Here is a 23652-nt window from a genome sequence, read left to right as displayed (position 1 = left end):
GTGTAAGAACCCCACAGGATTCCATGAAAATTGGGGTACCTTGTTGAAAGGAAAAGGAAAGCCTAACAGATGAATCTTCTGAAACATCAGATGGCAGGTGGTAAATCTCTAACCTGGACCAATAATGGATGAAGGGCTGAGAAGCAGTATGGGAGACAAGAAGCTTCTAATTATTTTGTGATTTGTTTTAATTTAAATCAGATTTTAATTTGTTGTCACAACAGATTAACAGTGGCTGCACAAACAAATGTAATGAATTCAGGGTGCTTCAGAGCCAAAGGCTAAACCTGGATTTATTGTTGGCATGTGCTTTCTTCAGCTCTCTGTCCTGGGTAGGACTTTTTTTTTTCCTTCTTCTTCTTTTCTTTTTTTTTTTTTTTTTTTTTTTTTCTTTTTTTTGTTTCTTTTTCTTCTTTTTTTTTTTATTTTTCTTTTTTTTTTATTTTTCTTTTTTTTTTCCCTTCCTTTTTTTCATTCCCAGAGAAGTCAGTGATTTAAAGCAAACTAATGAGAAATAAATAAAATGAAGCAAGCTTCAACTTGACTTGGGGATTTGTATTTGTGTGGGTATTTTAAAGTAATGCCATAAGCAGCTGTGCCTTATTCCATTTATTTATTTATTTCTGATTGAGCAAAGAGAAAAACTGCTCTCCACCATGGCACTGATTTGGACCTAATCTGGAATAGCCTTTTTTTATTAATATTGTACTAAACCCCAGGAAATGATGCCATAGGCCACATATTAGTGCCAAAATACATATGAAGTCAGTTGATTCTATTTATTAAGACCATACAAGGCCTTTGACCTCCTTACAGTGCACAAACATTAGGCCAGCTGGCTTACAGACATTCTTTTATACTAAATCTGCACACTCATATCTGTTAGCGACTTTTCATTTCAACACGTCACAAGGAGTACCAGAAGTGTGGTTTATATGGTTTATGTGGTTATATTTAGACAGCATGACTGGCCAGCAGAAGTACATACTGTGTCATTTTCATGCGTTCATTAGTGGTGGCTGATAACAGCCATAACGCTTCTTTCAGGCAGATAAATCACATTGAACTGAGATCCTGGAAATGATCAGATTAGGAATTGACTCTGAACACCCATCTCACTATAAAGCACAGAAATATTTAATTTGGCAGGAATTTATCACTGAAAAAAAAGTGTCATCTGAGTGCAAAAGCATTTATGACTGTAGTTTCAAAAGCTTGAATAGGCACAAATCCCTTTCTGAGGTGCATGTATAGGCTAGAGGTGTTGCTGATTTTCGAAGAGATTACTTGAATCTATAATGAAAGGTGCGAAGTGACTTTGTTTAGTAGACATAACCCACATTTTCTAAGCCCATCAGGTTCTGCAAACTGCAAACAAATGCAATCTGTTTATTTCATGAATGGCCTGTCTGTTCACAACCTCAAGGTCTCAACAGAGACCAAATTCAAAACATTTTGTCACCATTCATATTCCTTCACTAGTTCTCCAAGCCTGTGTGGGAAGGTATCATATTCCATTCCAGGGCTGAGTATGTAGTTCATCACTATAATTATGTTTTGTCTTATATTGGGCATAAATTGCAGACTTGTGGTAGCAGGGTGAGCTGTGTGGAAGAAGTCAGCGAGCTGCCCTATGCCAGTCCCAGTGAAACAGGCCAAAAAAAGATCACTGAGCATCAGAAATTCAACCAGGCAAAGGGGTTTATGGTGCCTCTACTCAGGCATATTTAGAAAGAGCAGTGGGTGTGAGGCACAGGAGGCATGGCTGGAGCCACCACCTCTGAAAGAGACCTTCAACGATGGAGGAGACACCTCTGAGGCAAATGTTGCCATGGGTGATGTACACCAAGGCAGACACACCATTAAGGGACCACAGCCTGTAGAGGACCCTTGCTGGGATAGGGACGCCACTAGGAGGGCAACAGCAGGTGAACCATGCCAGAGTAGGAGAGTATTTTAAAGAGCAAGAAGCAGTGGAGAAAAAATAAATAAGAAGCAAGGAGCAGCAGAAAGAAACCATTAAGTACAAACCCCAACCTCCCAGTCAGCTTGTTTTACTATAAAAAGGATTGAAAGGAACTGAGTGACATATAGACCCTAGTATTCTTACAGTCAGAGTTATTAGGCATTCCTGTGAATAGATGAAAAGAGCATCATGCAATTCTTCTGAAACAGTAGTCTTCCTTTTACAGAATGGAAATAAAAATATGAGGCAGTGAACAAAAAAGCAATAAAGGATCATAACTGGATGACAATAGGATGCTAAATCTCTTTGCTATGATAAACCTTTCTCATGTAGAAGAGTGAGTTCACCAGTTCACAGAGAGGAGGGGATTAGATGATGTTTACTGTTGTTTATATATTCTAAGATTTTGGGATCCCTAGAGGAATTCACAAACTCTGTTTAAGTCTTCTTTAAATCTTTGCCACTGTGACCTACTTTAAACTCTTCTTGTAAAGGGAATGTTAAAACAGAGAACATCAAGGCTATTTGCAGCTTCAGTGTAGGAAGAGAGGGCACACAGCAGCACTCACACTACCTTTTCAAAAACAGAGTACAGCTCTTGTTCTTAACAATGCCTGCTAGATTAAATTTTAATAGTGTGCTCTGAATGACTAGTTTGTGTAAGGCAGACAGGTTCAGAACTTCAAGTTTTGTTTTAAGATTGGCTCTTTTCTTAATAATAAAATGAACCTGATGCTAGGAAGTCTTACCCCTGCAATTAAACAACTTAGATTTTTCTTTTCCCCTCTTCCTTGTTAATGCTGTTCCACGTGGAGGAATGAAAAAATTACTTCTTCTTATGATGACATTATAGGATTTAAAGTACTTAATGAAAATCCATGAAAATCAGTGCAGTCACTTTTTATTTACAGAAGTAGAAAAGGAAGAGAGTTGAGCCTTTTGTTAACAGTGTCCTAGCTCTGACTAAGACTTTCTGCTCCAAAGTTACTTCCAGGAGTTTGCTTAAACTGTCACTGTTAGCAATGAGAATTTCTGCAGTGTCAAAACCAGGTGTTAAGTAATAGGAATCAGCAAAAAGATTCAAGACAATGCTAGAAAATGTTTTCCCTTCCATTTCTAAATATAAGCAACTCTAAACTAAATGTGTTGGTCATTGTTTAAATTAATTTTCATCCAACAGGACTGAGACTTTAATTCCAAACTAATGTTGTATTCAACTACTCTTCCTCAATATCTCAAAGAAAATCAAAGATTATGAGACCTTAGCATCCTGTAGGGAAAACAGTCATGTCTGAATATCCAATGTATTAAAAACATTTCAGGTAGATCTTGAAACACAATATAATATAACACCTTTATGGCATAGAATTTTCTGTTCATTAACAAAATATTCCATGAATAGCCGGTATTCAAAGGCAGACTGGATAGGACCTTGAACTAGTGGGAGGTGCCCCTGTCCATGGTAGAGGGGTTGGGACTAGATGATATTTAAGGTCCATTCCAAGCCCTTAACATTCTATGGTTCAATGATTCTGTGGTGCTATAATTCTATGATTTCATGGGAGATTTAGAAGTCCATCATACAAAACTGTAAGGAGAAAGCCATAAGCAATGGTAAGCGGAAAGCAGTAATAGCCTACAAGTGCATCTTCAATGGTGAAGCAGGGGACTCCTGTCCACTTTTTAGCTCTCACGTATCTTTGTACATCCAGCTTTATTCTGACATGATATCACTGTGTAGTTCCCACTTCTGTTTTCCAATATAAACATATCTTAGACTAATAGAAATCAGTGCAAATGAGATCTGGTCTTTGGTGTGGATAGCTGGAACACTGCTCTCAGGTTTTATATATACAGATAACCTTAGACATAAACATTCTTTTGAACCTTTTTCCTGAATTATTTTCAGTAAAAGTTCTATTTACACTGTTGGATTGCTTTTGGGTCATGTAAAATTAATGCAAGATGAATTGTAGGTCTTTCCTGACAGCCATGAGAAAAAATAACTGCATTCTGAGATACTTCAGAGCTCAACAGCTATGCTTTTCTGGAATTCCTGCTGCCTCTAGAGAACATTAAATTTATTGCTAATAGTGGAAATGTTCATTTGTCCTTTAAGTATGAGTAGTGAGGGAATGTGTTCTTTATTTCCCACCTTAATACCATTCCCTTGAGCTCTCCCCAGCAATCAAAGGTATGTACACTCTCATAAGAGAAACAAATAGAAAACTATTTCTTTTGAAAAATTTCCAGTGAAGATATGAACTGCATTTCAGAACATCAAGAAACATTGTAGGAGAAAAAATAAAATCAAATTAAATTTTAAAGAAGTATGTTCAGTGACTCTGAGATCACCATTTTGATGTTTTCTCTTTCCTCTTATAAGAATCATCCACACTGAATGATGCCTTGGATTTTTGCTCTACTGGGTATTCTATCATATCTCACCATTTGCTTGTTTATGGCTATTACATCTTTATATTCTTTTTGTGAGCAAATGCATATGAGAGAAATAGCTGTCTGAATAAAGTTATTTCAAGATAAAATATTTCAGATAGATAGATGGATAGATAGATAGATGTACTTACTTCTGCTCACATTAATTAATACTTCGGATTGCTCTCTAATGCATGAATTAATTTGTTGCTTTTTTTATGAAGACTTTAAAAAATCTGTAAGTTGGTACATATTTCAAGGATTCCCTGCTGCATGAGGTTGAAAACAGTCTAAAATTGGCATTTCCTTTATTATTTATTTTGGCAGAGAGAAATAAGCATAGCATTCATACTGTAATATTAGAAAATGTTTGAGGAATTTCGTTCAACAGTGAATGATGAGTTCATTAAAATAAAATAATAGTAGTACCCTATAATTGTTCCTTGTATGAAGACGTGTAAAAGAAGTTAAAAGTTTTTTTCAAATATGCTTCTTTCAACACAGCTAGAGAAGCTCTGAACAGAATTTCATATGAGGTAAATCCTGTTGTAAGAGATGATATGTGGTGCAAAAAAAGCTCTCTAAAACTTCAGTAGCTCTCTTTATCAGGGTGAATTTTTAAACTGATAGGTGAAATAGATAATTAACAGCCTGCAATGTTAAATAAATTAAGAGGTTCAGAACTGAATTTTTTACTGGAAAAAGGGACAGGAATCCCTTCTGCTGGTTATTCCAATGTGCTGTGTGTCTGGTGGCATGTACGTATTTATAAGCATTTCCTCTATAGTCAATAGAGAGAACTTCATTAGGGTCCTAACGTCCAGGCATTTGAAGCCTGGTAAGATGAATCCAGGCTCGGGTCAAGGAAATTAACTACTTTTTTTCTTTAATGAAGATTAGTACTTGTGAGTTCACAGTACAGAAGTGCCAACAACTCTTTCTGGGGACCTTGCCTGTGGTTTCATTAAGCAATCAGACTAAGCCTGTTCTTTTGAGAGCAAGGAGCCTTACTGAGCTGAAAACACTAACAAAATATCTTTTATTGTTCCTGAATAGCTAGACAGTAGTATTATTTATTGTTTACATTGCTATCCATGGTTTTTTAGATTTTACACTAAGCATCTGTGTTGCCTAGCAATTTTCTTAAAAACTCTGAATAATGCATGAGTGTTTGTATACAACTTACAAGCTCAGTAGGTTGTATTATATTAATATATGCATTATAAATCTTTCCAATCCAAGAAGTATTTGATTACCAAATCATGAGGCTAGTGAATACACATTTAATCAGTTTGAGTATTAGTCCTCATATAATATTTTCCACTTTGAGAGTAACTACCATCTGTGGACCTCAAACATTCCATATCTGCTAACAATTAAACCTTCACACCCCTGTACTGCAAACAATCTATGACATTTTTTCTCTCTGTTGCTACACAAGAATACCTTGAGTACACTTTGAAGTTTTGGGCACCACAATATCAAATATTTAAGATATAAAACTATTAAAGAGCACTGAAAGGAGGATAATGATCATAGTGAATGAAGGGCCTTGAGGGGAAGCCATATGAGGAACGGGTGAGGTCACCTGGACTGTTCAGCCTGGAGAAGAGGAAACCAAGGGGAGACCTCATTGCAGTCTGCAACTTCTTCTAGAAGGGCACAGGAGGGGCAGCCACTGATATCTTCTCTCTGGTGACCAGTGACAGGACCTGAAGAAATGGCCTGAAGTTGTGTTGGGGAAGGTTTAGGTTGGATACCAGGAAAAGGTTTTTCACCCCAAGGTTATTTGAGTACTGGAACAGGCTCCTAAGGGAAGTGATCACTGCACCAGCCTGACAGAGTTCAAGAAGATTTTGGACAATGCTCTCGGGGACATGATGTGACTCTTGGGGCTATCCTGTGCAGGGACAGGACTTGAGCTTTGATGATCCTTGTGGGTCCCTTCCAATTTGGGATATTATATGATTCTATGATATGTATAGAAAATGTAATACATTAGCATTTCAGTACCTCTTATATGTAGAGCACAGCTGAACCATGTTTTATAACTGGAATACTTCAGTGACTTATCAAAAGATAATATTGCCACAATGATTTTGTTTATCAAATAATTTCAGTGCAAAACAGTCTCATTCATGACTATTCCAAAGATTTTTTTCTCCTAAGGATTAAATATCATAACTGAGCCACAGTGAAGCAGAGCTTATGTATTCCTCCAATTATTAGAATGCTTATCATGGGTCTTCTGGAACTGGACATTAGAGCTTTGGAGAAAATAGTGTAACATAACCTGATACGGTAGAGCTCCTTTCCAAACATAATTTTGTTTGTTTGTTTGTTTGGGATTTTTTTTTTTTTTGTAAATATTAACTATTTAACAGCAGATTTAGCTGATTTTCTAGATATCCAGAAAAAAAAAATCATGTTATAATCACACCTGTGTAGCATATAAAAATGGGAATTGTACACATTTAACATCTGAAATTACGCCAGTTGATATAAATAATTTCACAGTCCAGGGGCATCAACAGGACTAGAGCTTTGTCAGAACTGCTTTGTTGACAGAAGCAATATAAACAAGATTAGGTGTGATGATGCACAACTATACGGAGAGGGACCAGTTTAAATGGATTGTAAATCAATCTCATAATGCATTAAGTAAACCAGGAATACTTTACGATGGTGATGTAGGAAAAAAACGTCTTCACAGGCTCACTGTTTGGCAGGGGATGTTAATGTTCAATGAATAACAGGAAATAAAAGGATTTCTGTAATTTTGAGATATTTTAGCTTGTTTCTATGTCTAGCAAAACACACACTACAGCACTGGTATATTAGTCACCTCAGAAAAAAGGTTGTAAAAAATTTCCCATTATTTCAAATTGTTCAATTAACTAAACAGGAAATACGAACAAAAGACTGCTAAGAATGTTCATTTGGATTTTATACAATTTACTCATTTTTAAAAGAGACATTATTAATTAATTATAAATCAATTTTGTTTGAGAAAAAAGTGAACACAGGAAACTTTTTATCACAAAAATTACTTCTAGCATCACTTAAATAATTATCAATAAATTTTTCATTACTTCTTTATAGCAACTTTGTTGCTGAGAAAAAAAATTATCTATAAAACCTAAAAAATAATCAAAAATCTATAAGAACTAAACAGCTTAAGAGAATTCATTAATTCCTAGGACAAATATATACTAATTATTTGAAATAAAAATTATGATTAAAACACCTACATAGTTATTGAAGAAAGTAAAATGCACTGTGTAGTTCATACAAATTAGTGTTTAATTCCAGTTCATCCATCACAGGTTTGCTTCTATATCTGCCATAGAGAGGTGAAAGGAATGCTGAGTGATGTGACAGATATCTCAGTCTGTGACTGTGCATATCTTAAATTCATTTGTGCTGTGTATCAGTAACCTTGATGACCCTGTGAGCATACACATGCCACTTAAATAATTGTCTGTGGTTGTCCCCTCTAACATACACTTGAAATGTATAACAAACAAGATCAGCTTTGGCGTCCTCAGTCTTCTGTGACCAATATCAATAATTTTAAGTAAAATTTCACAGTGAACACACAGTGGAAATCTGAAAGACTTCCTGCAGAGACAGGTTTGAAAATTAGAATAAATTTGTCTTTATTATGAGATGACAAAGCATTTAGTTGAAAACTGAAAGTTCAGCAAATGTGTTTGCCAGAGATTTCAGCTGTGCTAAAAAGCTGTCAGCCTCTTACCCTCTAGCCTCTACACTGTTCACAAAATTCACCTGGGAGGGCAGTGAAGCTACAACACTAAAAGGCACTACAAATTCTCAGCTTTTGTTCTGTACCCCCAGGGTTGGCTGACAGCTATGCACACTTTAGAGGATTTTCACATGAAGTATTTCTGTGCTCTCTAGGTGAGGGTGAGAAGTGGAATGATGGTTTGTTGAGAATTAAAAGGAGACAGAGGAGAATCCCTGTTTACCATTAGACTGTATAAATCAAATGCAGTATTTCGAACAGTGAAAATGTCATTGTTTTTAAGCTGGAGAAGAGAGGACAGATGGATACTTATTTTATAGGCTCAACTTTGCTAGTGGCACAATTTAAATTATTAGTAGACAGATCACTGTATAAAGCCATTTGCACACATAAGAGGGCTTTTCTTCAAGACTTTTTTGACTAGACAGATTTTTCCTTTTCTTTTCTAATACATCTTAATTAAACTCCTTCAAAAAGTTGTACAAGCACTCTGAAGTACAGAAGTGAGCTTTCTGAATGTATAAAAGATTTCTCCAAAAGCTTTTATATAATTTTTAAGCTTTCAAAGGTAAGATTTATGTTATTATAATCTTCTTGGAGGCAAAATGACACCGGAGTTATCTTGTTCAGGTAAACTTATACTGCATTATGGTAAAAGAGACATGAGCTTAAGATACGAAGCAGAAAAATAATCAGAAGTGTATATATAAAAACTAATACAAAAATTATAAACTAGAAATAAAATTAATAGACATAAACAGTGGAAATAAAATATTTACACCAATTAAAAGGTACTAAAACTAATAGTATTGCAAAGACTTTCTGTAAGGCATTGCATAATAAAAAATGCTATTTTTGATACTTATTCTATACTCTTAAGCATATTTCCATATTAATAAAACTGGGGATTTTTTTGTATAGACACTAACACAGAGAATCTCTGAATCATATAACCATAGCATTGTTTTTGTTAGAAAGCTGCTTCAAAGTTCCCCGAATCCAACCTCTCAGACGTGTAGCGGCATCGTTTGTTAGAGCAGGTTGCTCAAAGTCAAAACTTGAACACTTGCAATGACTGGGCATCCACAACAACGCTTCCAGTTATGGGTCCCGGGAGGGACCCTGGATGAGGCAACCTGTTCCAGTGCCACATCACTCACATTAAAAAAAATACCAAAAACAACCCCAAACAAACACCACCTCTTTATGTCCAATCTAAATCTACCCTCTCAGTTTAAAAACACTGCACTTTTTCCTTTTTCCTACAGGGTCCAGTAAAAAATCTCTCATTTTCTTTCTCAAAAGATCCTTTTATATGTATTAATAGGCCACAATAAGGCTTCCCTGGTGTTCATCTTCTTCAGTCTGAACAAGCATATATTTCTCAGCCTTTCCTCATAGGAAAGGTGCAACCTCCTGATCATTTTCATGACCCTTCTCTGGACCAACTCCAACAGGTCCATGTCTTTTTGTGCTGGGAATCCCAGAGCTGAAGACAGGTAGAACACCCTCCAGGTGAGGTGTCATGAGATTAGTGGAGGAGAAAAATTACCTTGCTCGACCTGCTGCCCATATTTTCTTTTTTGCAGCTTAAAATATGATTGGATATCTGAGTTGTAAGGGGGCACTGCTGGCTCATATTTTACTTTTGTTTTACTGATATCCCCAAGTCTCTCCACGTCTGCTTTCAGTGTATTCAACACTTAGTCTGTACTAATATTGAAGATTGCCCCAACCCAGGTACAGGACTTTGCATATCGCCTTGCTGAGATTCTTGAAGTTTATGTTGTCTTCTTTGAGCCTGTGAAAGTCCCTCTGGGTGGCCTGACTTCAATCTAGATTATCAGCTGCACCACTCACCTTGGTGTCGTGTGTAAACTTGCTGAGGGTGCGCTCAATCCCTCTGTCTATGTGATTAATAAACATATTGAACAGAACTAGTCCCAACAGGGACTGCCAAGGGACTTCAGCTGTGACTGATATCTGCTTGAACTTTGAGCTGTAGACTGCCATTCTTTGCATGCAGCCATTACAATTACAGAGAATTGATAATATCTCCTCAACAAAGCTGAAAGAAATCCTACTAAATCATAAAGCTGAGCTTGGAAACAATCTGTCACAATAATGAGGGCAGGCAATACTGATACTCTCTCAATGTAATTCTGATTACTGATCCATACCTCTCAATAGAGAGAAGAGTAATACTCACGGACAATATACATTTATCAAGGAAGATGGAATTTTGATCATAAAAATGATAAAAAATATAAAAATCCATCTATTGAAATATTTGAAATTTAATGTCCAGTTTCTTCATTATTTTCTTTAAGGGATTGACTCCTTTTTGGCTTTGTTCTTAGTGATTTTTTACCTTATTACAAAAAGTTACAGAAAAGAAACAGCCTTAGACCTATTCCTATTTTGCCCTTAATTTTTTGAATGTGACAATTAAATACTTACATTTTTTTTTTAATAGGTTTCGTAAGAAAGTTTGACGTTAAAATGCTATATATGATTTTTTTTTTTTTTTTTTTTTAAACCTAAGTTTTTGACCAGGTTCCTCTTAATCTCTCTCCCTTACAAACTTTGACCCAAGTGGTGTTTCAGGTTTTTAATTTGCAGGCCATTAGTCACTGAAGTAGAAAAAATTGTTATGTTTTCACACATATTTACACACAGATGTAAATCTGTTTCTTTACAGATATATATATATATATATATATATATGTTGTTGTCTGTGTCTACATAAACACAAAGATCTATCAGGGAAATATTATGTTATGTTGTGTGTCTATCAGGGAAGTATTATGTTAATGTCACTGAACTGCATGGTAATGTTGGCCTCAGATAAGCTATAAACTTAAACCTGGAAAGGGCTTTCAAAACTGTTTTCTTGCCAACTGTCTGATGTACTAAGTTATTGTAATTTATTGCTGACCTTGGTTAGCAGGTGTGAAATGCATCGGGGGAGATACAGTGAATCATCATGATTTTGTTTTCAATTACTATGTTTTCTGTCTGCAGCTGAAATATGAATGAAACATATTTTATATAGCTTTTTGCAATGACAGCAAAAGAAAATGCATATAAGGCAAAACAATTCATGATGTTTCCTTGGTATTTTTAAAACTTCTGCTATGAAATAATTCCTTCGAAGTGCTTAGACACATTGTACGCCCAGGTTGTATGTACTTTTCCTGTGGTTAAAGAAAAGAAGCAGTGGGAAGACTTCTGTGGTAAGACCACTCATTATCTGCCTCACATAACACTCATTTCCCCAAAATCTTGCCAGAGATTCACATCAGATGTAGAATACTGCTAGATACAAACTTGACAATTGCTCCAAATGATTACTGAATCTTCTTTGGTGTCCCCAAACACAGTAAGATATATCCTTACTGAAATAACAAGAAACAGAAGAATTCCCTACTACAAGGTATAAAGACAACATTGTCACTTTCCTATCAGAGGATAAGTCTAGAAAAAATGGATTCTGGTTGTGAGTCACAACTGACCAAAGTTTTTCTTGGGTTATGCGGAATTCTGTGATATTTCTTTACCAGTAATCTCTTACCTTCCCCTAAATTTGCTGAGACTTACTCAGAAACACAGGTATGGAAAATGAGGCTAAACTGTTAATTTCAGCTATTTTTTCCACAGTTCAACTCCTGACTTTCTCACTCCTTTCAGGGTCAGGAGAATACCAGCTGCACAAAGCAGACAGCCATCTACCCTTTCTTTCAGTGCCTATGCCTGGATACTACTAGTGATGCACATCATACTAAATTCAGGTAAGTCACAGTCACAGAGTATTTTCAAGAGGCTGGAGAGTCTTAAACAGGTAGACAATTCCCTGCAGTTGTTCAGATGTGCTAATACTTTAGTTGAAAATAAAGAATAGAATTTGAAAATAGCTACTTGTTGAAGTTATTTCTTTTAAAGAAAGATTTAAGGATTTGATGTTGCACTAGCTCACCTTGCACAGAGAGAATCTTTGGTAATTTCCTCTTAAACCAGGCTAATTTTGTCTTTGTAAATTTATGCACCAAACTTACTTATCGTATGTACTTTTAGATTCTACTCTTCAAAAAATGTTGCTGCTCCAAAATATTCTACATTTTTGCTTTTATCTGTGTGCAGATGTAGAAGGGTTTAAAACAGATATAAAAACCACAAACACAATGCACATGTTCATCTACATATGTATATATGAATAGTGATTTCATATAGGAAAGATTAAAGATCATATTTGAATTGCTAGTTAAAGACTTACAGGAATGATGGGCTTAATCTGAAATTTTACATACTTAAAAGAAAAAATGAAGAGTCACATACCTTTAGTTATTTGCCTTAAGCAGTTTTAAGTTGAGATAAAAATTACTCTGATGTAAACCAAGGAAAAACAAATATACAAAAAATATAAGCCAAAAGCTTGAGTTTACAATTAAAGCTACATTGGCCTATGAGATAGTTATCTCAAAGTACGCTATAAAATGAGACTACCCTACCTGTATTTAGGGCATAAATTTAATAATTTCAATGCAAAATTATTTTCTTATATAATCAAATATATATATATCACACTTTAGTTGAACATATTGATTTTAGAAAGAAACAAAAGTTTAATTTGTAGAGTTATTGTTGAATTGCTGAAATTTAATATTTGGAATATTATAGCCTTTTTCTTTAGTGCAGTCAGATAACTATCAATGCTTTAGCTGGTATTTCAAGGCAGAACTTCTGGCTTTTACACCTTAATATATATACAGACAAAATTAATTTCATTCTATTCTTAACTCCAAAACCACAAACTTCAAAAGGTTTAAAAAGAAGTAATCTGCTTCTGTAGTAGGAGTATGGCACAGTAACCATATATCTGCTGTACATAGGGACTTGTTAACTAATTTTCTTGCTTTCTATTTTCATCCTCTTTCCTACTTTTTTTTTCATTCTATGCATAATTCTTAGAATTCAAACTCATAAAAAACTGTTGATGAGATTCAGCTTCAAAGGAACAGTTTTTGACTCATAATATTTCAAAAAACACATTTCTGGAAATTTTACCATATTAAATCTTATTAATATAGGGGTCTGGCACAGTCATTATTGAGTTGTCATCATAGTCTACAGAATATAAATCTAAAAAAAATGCCTCCTGTATAAAGAGAAATCTTTATTAAAACCATCTTTCTTTGAAACTATATTACATCAATATGTGATTTTTTTTGTGAGCAGAAGTTCCTTTTATGTCACCATGGTTGGTCAATTCCCTGCTTGTGTTGCATCAGTAGTAGAGCTATTAGAAGATGTGGAAAGCAGCTTGAACAGGTGACCTTTTAAATAAAAGCTTGTCAAACCAGTGATCTCAGTAAGATCTTCATTAAAGTGAAAGGATTATCTGTCTATTTTTGTTTTTTACACTTGAGAATTGAAATATCCTAGGATGTTTTAGTTTATTTATATTTGATAGCTCCTAATTTTATAGTCCGCGTCTGATTCTGTATGTACTCCAAGCAGATAACTTTAAGAAGCAAATTGTTACTTCCATGCGGTCATAATCTGACTGGCATTATTTCAGTAAAAATTCTCTACAATATATAAAGTTCTGCTGCAGATTGTTAGACAGAGCATAACAACAGAGGCATCAGTTTTATCAGGGCTCTCTGCTTAATAGCTGTAGATATATAGAATTTTCCTGTAAGCAAATATAGTTGAAATTAGCCAGCAGAAACCAGTAAATATTTCAGATGATATTGTTAAAAATGTGAATATCAGCAGGTTAAATATGACTTGTAGGGATACCTAACATGTATAACAAGCTTCCAGCTAATGCTTCCATCTGTTTATCACTAATACAGAGTACACCAATATTCCACATTTAACAGGCGTCTGGATTCAAAATAGTCTCTATCTTACGTGCCAAGTCCCTCTAGGCTGTCAGTTGAACACAGCTTGTTTTACAGTTTGCCTAGATTTCACAGATTGCCTAGTAGATTCTTGCGAATCTACTCAAGAATTTTGAATGCTTGTACAAGGAAATTTTTTTTCCCTGTGTTTCTTCAGCTCAAGGAAGTCACTATCTGCTTCAGTCATTCAAGAGAAGAGTTCGGCTAATACAGCTGACATGTGAATTCCAGAGCTGTTGTGCTAACACTTCCAAAGCCATGGCTATGTCAGTAACTGGACAGTTAGAAACTATCATTAGGTGCTAGAATTCTAATTAGCAACAACTGGATGGTTATTGTTTTTCCCCGTTTAAGCAGCAGAAGGGATCCACCCTCTTTCAGAAAAAATGCATTAAAAAAAAAAAAAAAAAAAAAGGTAGCACTATGCAAAAAATGCAATACAAGATGAGGATAGATTGTATACCTCCAAATATTGAAATATAGAGGTTTTTCTTTAAACATTTGATATCCTGAAGCAGTATGAGAAATTTTCTCAAGTTCATAGTTCATCGCTGCTTTACACTTCTTACTCTAACAAGCAAAGCGGAGTCATCTTTTCCAATTCTCTAGAACACACTTTTGCACAGGAATAAATGCAGTGCCTGTTTTCTTCATTGTATCTGCCTATGACCATTTGTACTGTAAATAAAAGTGCAGAGAAGATCTTGTTGCTAAGCTGCCAGAAGTTGCATCGCAGTTAGATAAAAGACCTGGTTATTAAAAAAAGGCTAGTGGCAGGAGAAAAGTAAACATTTTCACAGGTGACTTGGCCAGAGATTTAGTTCATCAAAGACTTTTTTTTTTTTTTTTTTTTTTTCTTTGAAAGAAACAGGAGGAAAAAAAAAAAAAAAGAAAAGAAAGAGAGGGCTTTTTAAGTGTTATTTAGAAAGATCAGAGAGAACTAGCAGAAAAATTGTCTAGAAACATTTGAAGTAATTATATCAGAATGGGCATTAAATAAAAGAAGATAGGAGTAAAAATAGCCATAATTATAATAAACAATAGAAGACCTACGCAAAAATGGAAGTAATTTCCTGAACTGGGGCTCTAAGAACACTTACAGCATATTTGAAGAGAAAAATAAGGCTTCCCTTGTTACTTGGTGTGATTTTTGTTTTAAGCTCACATTAAAACAGAATCTTTGTAAAGGCTACCAATAAGAGAATTCTTATATTTCTTTATTATTTTTAAAATGGTAATTATAGTTGAAGCTTATAAAATATACTATGACTTCAGTTAAGGACCTGTCTTTACTCTGAAGAACCCTTTTGATCACTCATATCTTTCTTTCAGTTTAATTGCCAGAATTAATATTTGAACAGGTGGAGAGCCACCTGAACATGGCTTTTTAATATAACTTTCTAAAGAAATAAATTTTCTGAGATAATGTTGGTCATCCTTCTTCCACTCCTTCCTTTTGCCAAAGCTGTTGAGTGAAATGGTACTGAGTTAAACTTAATTATTTAAAAATAGTTCCTACAAATTTTCTTCAAGTGATAAAAAATCATTTATTTTTTAATTAAATTTTATAAAAAATGCACAGATTGAATTTGTGAGCTTTTTAGATGGATTATTATTTTCATTCATGTTTTTAAATGAAGAATTTAGCCTAGAAATATTGAGAATTATGAGTATTGAAATCCCAATTATATAGTTAGTTATTGAAAACACTGAGATGCTAATCTTTAGATTATTTTATATATTAACAGTTACAAAGAACATTTTAGTTACTGTTCATTTCATCCTAGTATGTGTTTAAAGCTGATCAGATGAGCTCCTATTACTCTTGACTCATTATAGAGGATTAAGGACTCAGCAGAATATGCTCACAGATTTATTGCAGAGTGCTTCATTTGCAATAGAAAATGTAGAAACCTAATTAAAGGGGTTTTTTTGTTTCATTAACAATACTGAAAAACAAGACTAACTTTAAGTCCATGAACTTGCCATGTCTTTAAAAGTACACTGTAGATCCAATGTAAAGTAAGAACTAGTATTTTCTTGTTCTTTCCCAGTAATTGATGTTAAAACCCATCCTGAATTACCAGTTTCAGGTTTACCTTAGATATATGCAAATAGTTTAGATATCACCTTATATTTTGCCTTTTTCTTGGATTCTTGTAACACAAATACAAAAATCTCTTGCAGATTTTGCAAATGGTTTGCCTCTACTTAGAATCAGTTTTATTACAGTACTAATACTGATAATTATATAAGGAATAATTGTCACCTTACATGATAACATTAATTTTATTAGTCCTACTGCAAATAGTGCAGAACTCAGAAGAACTAGTAATAACTTCTAGTCTCCAAAGTTTTCCCAATTACTAACAAAATTTAAAATATTGTGACGAGTTCTACAGTTTTAGTCACAAGGAATGGTATAATTGTCTAATTAAAAATATTTTGTGTTCTTGCTTCATATTTGCTGCTTTAACATGGAAGTCTAGACTTGAACTGAGGTAAAGGCACAGTTATATCAAAGATTTCCAAATAAGAGCTATAATTCTTTTTTTATTTTTATTTTTTCATTTTTAATGGTTCCTTTAACATAATGAAATCACAGAACATGAACAGTGAAAAGTGGATAAATAGTAAATAATTGATATTTATAAATTGAATAGAGGTATTAAGATTATGGTTTTTTTCCTAAAATGCATTCTCAATGGAAGTTCCTTGGAACCAGTTTTCACTTAGAAGCTGATGGTCCCTTGAAGAGAAATATTATTTGCACCAGACAACTCTTGATCTACCTGTTAGGTTTTCAAACACAGTGATGCTGAATCCCATTTTATGCATATATAGATAATTCTGTAAATTTTGCTGATCCTTTTGGGGAACAAACAAAAATATAATATGAATGCAGTATAGCATAAGCCAAGGTAATCAGTGCAAGCAAATATTCTGCCTGTCACTGCCAAAATTTGTAAAAGGAAAGCTATTACCATCAGAGACACTATCATCAACTTTACGAATAATTTCAAGTAATAATGTTCAAGAATTTGTATTTCATTTGAATCTATAAATTAAATTTATAAAAGTATCTTTTTACTTATATTCCTTTTAACTTAGAGTGCTTTTGGTATTAAAACCTCGGAAAGGGTTTCACAAAGCATTTCAAGGAGGTACGTGGAATTTTTATGAATGCAATAATACCCTGGGTTTTGTGGCCAGTCTTTACAAATTTCAGTGGCTGGTATAGTAGAATGAATGTTATGTTTCTGTAGTTTATAAGCTAGTAAATACAGAGGAAGATGAAGGTGCATAGTTTTTCAACTTTCATGCCCACATCAGACAGACAGCAGAATAGAAGATAGTTCTGTATAACTGTAAAGTTAAAAATATATAGATGAACAACCACAAAACAAAACAAAAAACCTAAACTAAACCAAACAAACAAAAAAAAAACCAAAAAACCAAAAAAACAACCAACCAAACAAAAAAAGTGCAGAATACTTTACCCTTGAAATTGATTCAAGTAGACAAGAACTCAATCTCACTAACAAAAAAGATAAGGTATGTAAAACAGATTTTGAAGTCTGATCAAGTGTTGTGGTTTTTTTTTTTTTCTTATATGAACACAAGAGAAAACTTAGTCATTATTTTCAAAATTTGATTTAAAATACCCCAAAACTCAGTATTGCACATAAATTCATCTGTGAATGTCTTTTAAGATGTACCACTTCAAAGGACTTAACAAGTAAATAAGAATCTTGGTCTCAGTCTTTACATCAAGAAGTTATGTAATTTGTCTCAGTTATACATAAGCACAGCACAATCCTCTTTTAAATACCAAAATTAGCAGTCTGAATGATTTCAATAATCTTAAAGATCTTTCTGTGAAGTTTGCAGTTCATCTTGGTTTTTATTATTGTACCTTGTTAAATCAGAATAGCTTTCCTGGTCTTTTTTCTATACAAATTTTGAATCATCACAACCCTTGGGCTTTTATCCTCGGCATTTACTTACTGCTCACAAGAGAAATTTTACTACCCTTCTCCCAATACTGCAATGGAAAGCTAGAAAAAAAATTGATCAGGATTGAGAGTAGCATCCAGAAAAATGGAAAAGTATGACCATGGTTTCCTATTTATGGAGTTTTAGAGACTAGAAACGTTCTCCTGTTCTCTTTTGCATACCTACTGGACTCAATCCCCTGTCAGCAGAACTGTTATGAAAAACAGTCCATCATTATTTGACTCATTTCTCTTTGCTGCCAAGCTGTAGCTGCAGAAAAAAATATCTACAAACGTAAGTGATTTTTGAAGGTGTTTTAGCATTTGAACAAGCATCTGCATTAGCATCCCTGTACCATTTAAATCTCATCAATTTAAATGGTAACCCATACCTCCACCCAAAAAATTTAACATCATCCTTAAGATACTGAGCTGCAACAGAAAGGTTTCTAAATGGTCCCACAAAGAAAAAGATTTTCTGTTCCTCTCTCTATTTATGCTTATGTGGATTTTCCACATCAGGTCCTCCAAGAAATGGTTGAAAAACTTCAGCTCGAGAACATCACTCCTTATGTCATTGTTAATATGCTGAGATGCGTTGTTCCCCTTTATCCCCTGAAAAAAAAGGCTTTAGAGATCTGACAACAAAAGGCTGCATAGTACAAGCAGCTTCAGTTCTGCCAGTTAAAAAGCATTCAGACTTCCATCACGCTCTTTCTGTTTTTATGGCTCTCTGCATTCTGAATACGAAGTAAAACAGGATTCTTTCAAAGTCCTGGGCATTTTGCCACCACTTTGGGCCATGGGGCCAATAAAAATCATTAGCAATACATAAATTTTATCCAGTGGGCTTTCCTGAACATGTGCAAATGTTCATAAGGTTAGAGAACAGAAATCCATATGTTGTATCTTACATGCTTGGAATGCATTGAGTTTAACTAGTTTAGAGTTAAGTTCATATGAATACCCTGATATTTTTATATCAAATTAGGACACATGTGGTTCAAGTACTACAATAAGAGTCCCGATTAAATAAACAGATTACTATTACATTCCAAGAGATAAAATCAATCATTGCAAAAAGCACTGCTTTTTCATCTTTACTGTATTATATTAAGCTACAATATTTGAGAAATATCCACATTTTCTTAGGTGGAAATTTGCCCTTTTAAAATAGAGAATTTCCATCTAACATTTCCTGCGGTAAAGCAACTCTCTTGAGTTATTGGGGGGGCAAGGGGAGGGCACTGCAAAATCTATTATTCAGTAAAACGTTTTCATGGGATATAATGGAATATTTTGGACCAATTTTAACTCATCTGTAAGTAGCTTTCTTAATATGACTACCTGACTTACTCAGTACAAAGCACATACTACTGTTTAACTGTAAGTTTGGTACACCTAGAAAAAAAGTACCCTATTTCTGGCTTGTTCTTTAGATATTTTGAATAAGCAAGACAGCTAATATTTTGGAAATTTGGTTTGCTTTGGATTTTTTTTTTTTTCCAAATGTACCTCTGTTTTCCAGGCTAGTGTCAGGTAGTAGCATAATTTTAATGTGAAAAGCAGAAGAAACCAGAAGACTTTAAATAATATAAATACCTTTGCAGCACAAAAACTTTTAACATGTAAATATATTTGGTCTGATAAATACAACACTTAACAGAATCCTGCACACATTGCTCTGTAATGATCTTATTTTACAGAAAATTGTGCCATAAAAGAGCATTTTAACATTCTACAACACATTTTGGGAGTACACTTGAAAACAATTTCATAGGACTTTTCGGAGTTAAATGGAACTAGAGCTGAGGTGTTCTATAAATGCATTTTATTGTGGCTCTGGCTATGCACCTATACTCCCACACCAGAATTATTCCTTTCTTTGGGCTATCAGATTTTGAAGTGAAGATATTATTGTACACGGCAGCATTGAGGCAGAGCTCTTCTGAAACAGAAATGAAGGCCACTAAAACTATTTTGCTGAAGAGTTTTAATTACTAGGATGATACTAAAATGATTATCAGTGTAAACATATTTTAGAATCAAAGTACATTAAGATAAAACCCCCAAAGAACTAAAAGAAGCCCCAAAAGAAATAAATTTCCCCCAAAGACCCATCAGAAGTAATAGCTAAACTATTGTTGCTGAGATGTCAAAACCTCAGAATGAGTAGGAAAATATTAAAATAATATAATTGCTACTTTAAGACATTTAATTTGGCCTGACGAGATTCTTAATTTTTATATGTTGTGATCTCAGGATTTTGGGGTCACAAAATGCCACAGTGTCTGGTTTGCGCTGACCAGCGCGGCCACAGGCTAGCTCAGTGGGTCTCACCGCGGCAGCGTGGTAAGGTCGGGGCGGCAGGCAGGGCGAGCCGCCTCCTCCCTGTGGGAACTTGGATCCCAGCACCAGCGACGGGCACGTGGATGGAGCAAGCAACCGCGGCAGCTGAATGAAAGGTGGACTCCTCTGAGCAGGATATTAACGAGGGTTTATTGAAGCGGGGGAGCACAGAGCTCTGCACTCTGTAACCTGCTGCCCAGAAGAGCCCCCGAGAGCAGGCGTGCGGCAGTTTTTAAGGGGGGGGTGGAAACGGGGGTGGCGACAACCGGTCAGCCAGTCACAGGAATTGGGGGGGGGTAACTGGGGGTGTGAACCATAGAACTGGGGACCAACCACAACACGATGGGAGGGGGTTTCCAGGGCCCCAGCCTATCACTCGACGCCCTTCCTGGAGTTTTCCAGAAGCCAGGGAAGGGTCCCCGAGTGACAGACAGGACGACCATGAGGAGAGAGGGGGGGGGATTGACAGGGACAGGTGTAGGGAAGGAATGACTGACAGAAAACGTCTGGTTAAACAACCTAACTCATAAGGGGAAAACCAATACAGAACACAGGGGTATACAGTGGACTAAACCATTACAAAAGTAACTCAAAAATCTTACAAATATAACTTAATAACTTAATAAAACAGCTCTCACACCACCACAACAAAATTTTTGTATCCTTAGACTGATTCCAAGTGACTGTAGAGGAAATGTACTGCATTTACGTTCCTCTCATGTTAAGTCATCATGACCTGAATTTTCTGAGCTGTGCACTGGTTGTGAGAACAAAGTGTCCTTATAAAATGTGAGCATTTTTCTTTGCATGGTGTTACAATATTTAATCTGGGTAGGTTGTCAAAATAATTTGTCTATATATCCTGTTTCTTTTAGTTGTTACTAACACCTTTCTTAATTTATTGAGTAATTTTCAGCTGTGCAAGAGTGAATAAATAAACAGAATATACAGTTTAGTTTTACTAACGTGTACAGTATTCCAGACACTTTCATTAAAATAAGAAAAAGCAAATGTGAAATAACTGGACCATTGACTGGATCATATTAGAAATATAGATCTGATAAAATATATTATTACATTTTTTAAATTGATTTTTAAAATAAATAAATGTTTGATTTTTTTGTTTGTTTGTTTGTTTCACATAATTCTGTATCTAAGATGAGTAGAAATATTGCCAACTAACCATTTAAGCATAAGAAGCATGGAACATAGTTATAAATAAATTTGAATTACCATAACTGGGGAAAACTTAAAATTTTATCGTATTAATGTATATACATCTCACTAAGTTGGAAAAAATTAGGGTTTTCTTCTTAATGTTATATGTTTTAACTTAAAATAACATTGAACCTGATTGTTTGAAAAGCTTTTCATTATAAATTTGTATCTGATTATTCAGTTCATGCCCATTGTTTAAGATAATAGTCATTCAAGGTTAATTCAAATCAAATAAATTAAATTTCAAACAACAATCCAAAAAATCATTGATCCATTTGAAACAGCAATGGGATTGTCATGTAAATAATATAAGTGCATACATCTCTAACTATCTACCTTTAATAACATTTTAAATAATCTTTAAAGAAAGATAATTTTTTATTAGATAGCTACATCTTCACTGAGATTACCATTCATTTATAGAACACATGGAACATTTTTCAAGACAAATAGGATAGGAAGCGTATATGTTTAGCAACACACACCCACATCTATAGTATTTTTTAATTCTTTTCTTTCTCCCCTTTTTCCTCTACCCAGGAAATTAAATATACCAGAGTTTCATGCTGACTGACGATGTGTTGGACTAACCATTACATGCCTTGCAGCAGCTCTTGCTCACACTGCAGCCTGACTCATTTATGAGGTTACTTATGTAAGTCTTCAGTAAAAATAGTATGTGTAGTGAGTTAAAACATACTGTCAAGCACAAAAACGGAGCAGAAAGGATGTTCTGAATTGTCACTTACCATCCCTTACATGTAAATATCCTTTATTACCTTAGCATAGTAATTTAATTGCTGTGGATGTTGGTAACCACAAAACCTGTAACCACATAAACTGTAGATCAATGTGAATTTTCCCTTCTGCTCCAGATTTTGAAAACAGAGTGGCTGAGATGCACCAGTACATTTTGCAAATTATAGCATGAGCAGTTGTGCTGCAAATAGAGGGTAATGTTAAATCTTGAAATCACCTGATAAAAGGAAGTCAGCCCTCAGCTAGCTCTTGGCATCCGGTGTGCACCAGCTCAGGGCTCCTGTCAGAGAGATCACCCATAGAATTCTCTGCTGTGTGTCTGTCACATGCATCACTGAAATAATATCATTATACTCCACTGCGTTAATTAAAAGGACAGTATCAGTAGTTACTGATCATTCGCCACTCCTCAACCTGTATTTTTTCTTACAATAAAATACACCTGATTTATCTGGATTGGGGGATTTTTTTTTTTTTTAACTTTGTCTTTCACTGGATAATATTGTTGTGCCACAAATAAATATAATCTTGGTTATATTGGTTTTACCTATCCAAATATTTAACTGTAACTAATTAATTTTCAGCTATTGATATGAATGTTAGCTCAATATCTTGTTCTTCCCTTAGTTTTTGGGGGGATTTTTTTTGTGATGAATACTCTACAAAAGTAAACCACAAATTACTAAGAATTTTATCTTTTAAACTTTTTGCTGTTGTTGTTAATTTCAGTTCACTAGTTTTAAAGTGACAGGTCTGGATTTGGTTTTTCCAACTAGAAAGAAATTTTAAAAAAATGACAAGGTTTTGTATTGTGGTACAATGACGGTTTTGTCTTATTCAAGGACTATAAATCTAAACAGTCATAGAAATAATCATTATATTTCAATTTATTTCAGTGGTCTTTGTATGTTTTGTATTGCTTTTACTTCTGCAAAAAAAGACTTTTTTTGCTGTTGTTTGCTTTTTTTTCCAATTCTCACAGTTCAGATCAGGAGAAGTGTATGAAAAATCAGGATTGAATTTCTGATGAATATAATAGTTAGTATAGGACAACTATAACAATTTAGTTCTTTGCCACCAGTACCACTCTGCTATTCATATTTCTACACATACCTGGCACAAGTTAGTCCCCAACATTTTTTCATTTTCAAATGGAAACATTGCTCTACCCCAATCTAACTGGTATTGTCATTGTTGAATGCTCTTTTTTTTTTTTTTTCTCTCTATAGCACTACTGTTTTTGCTAGACTTTACAAA

Source organism: Hirundo rustica, chromosome 2 (genome assembly GCF_015227805.2).
Source record: "Hirundo rustica isolate bHirRus1 chromosome 2, bHirRus1.pri.v3, whole genome shotgun sequence".
Taxonomy (NCBI): Eukaryota; Metazoa; Chordata; class Aves; order Passeriformes; family Hirundinidae; genus Hirundo; species Hirundo rustica.
The sequence above is the reverse complement of the archived record's forward strand: the minus strand, read 5'-3'. Positions refer to the sequence as shown.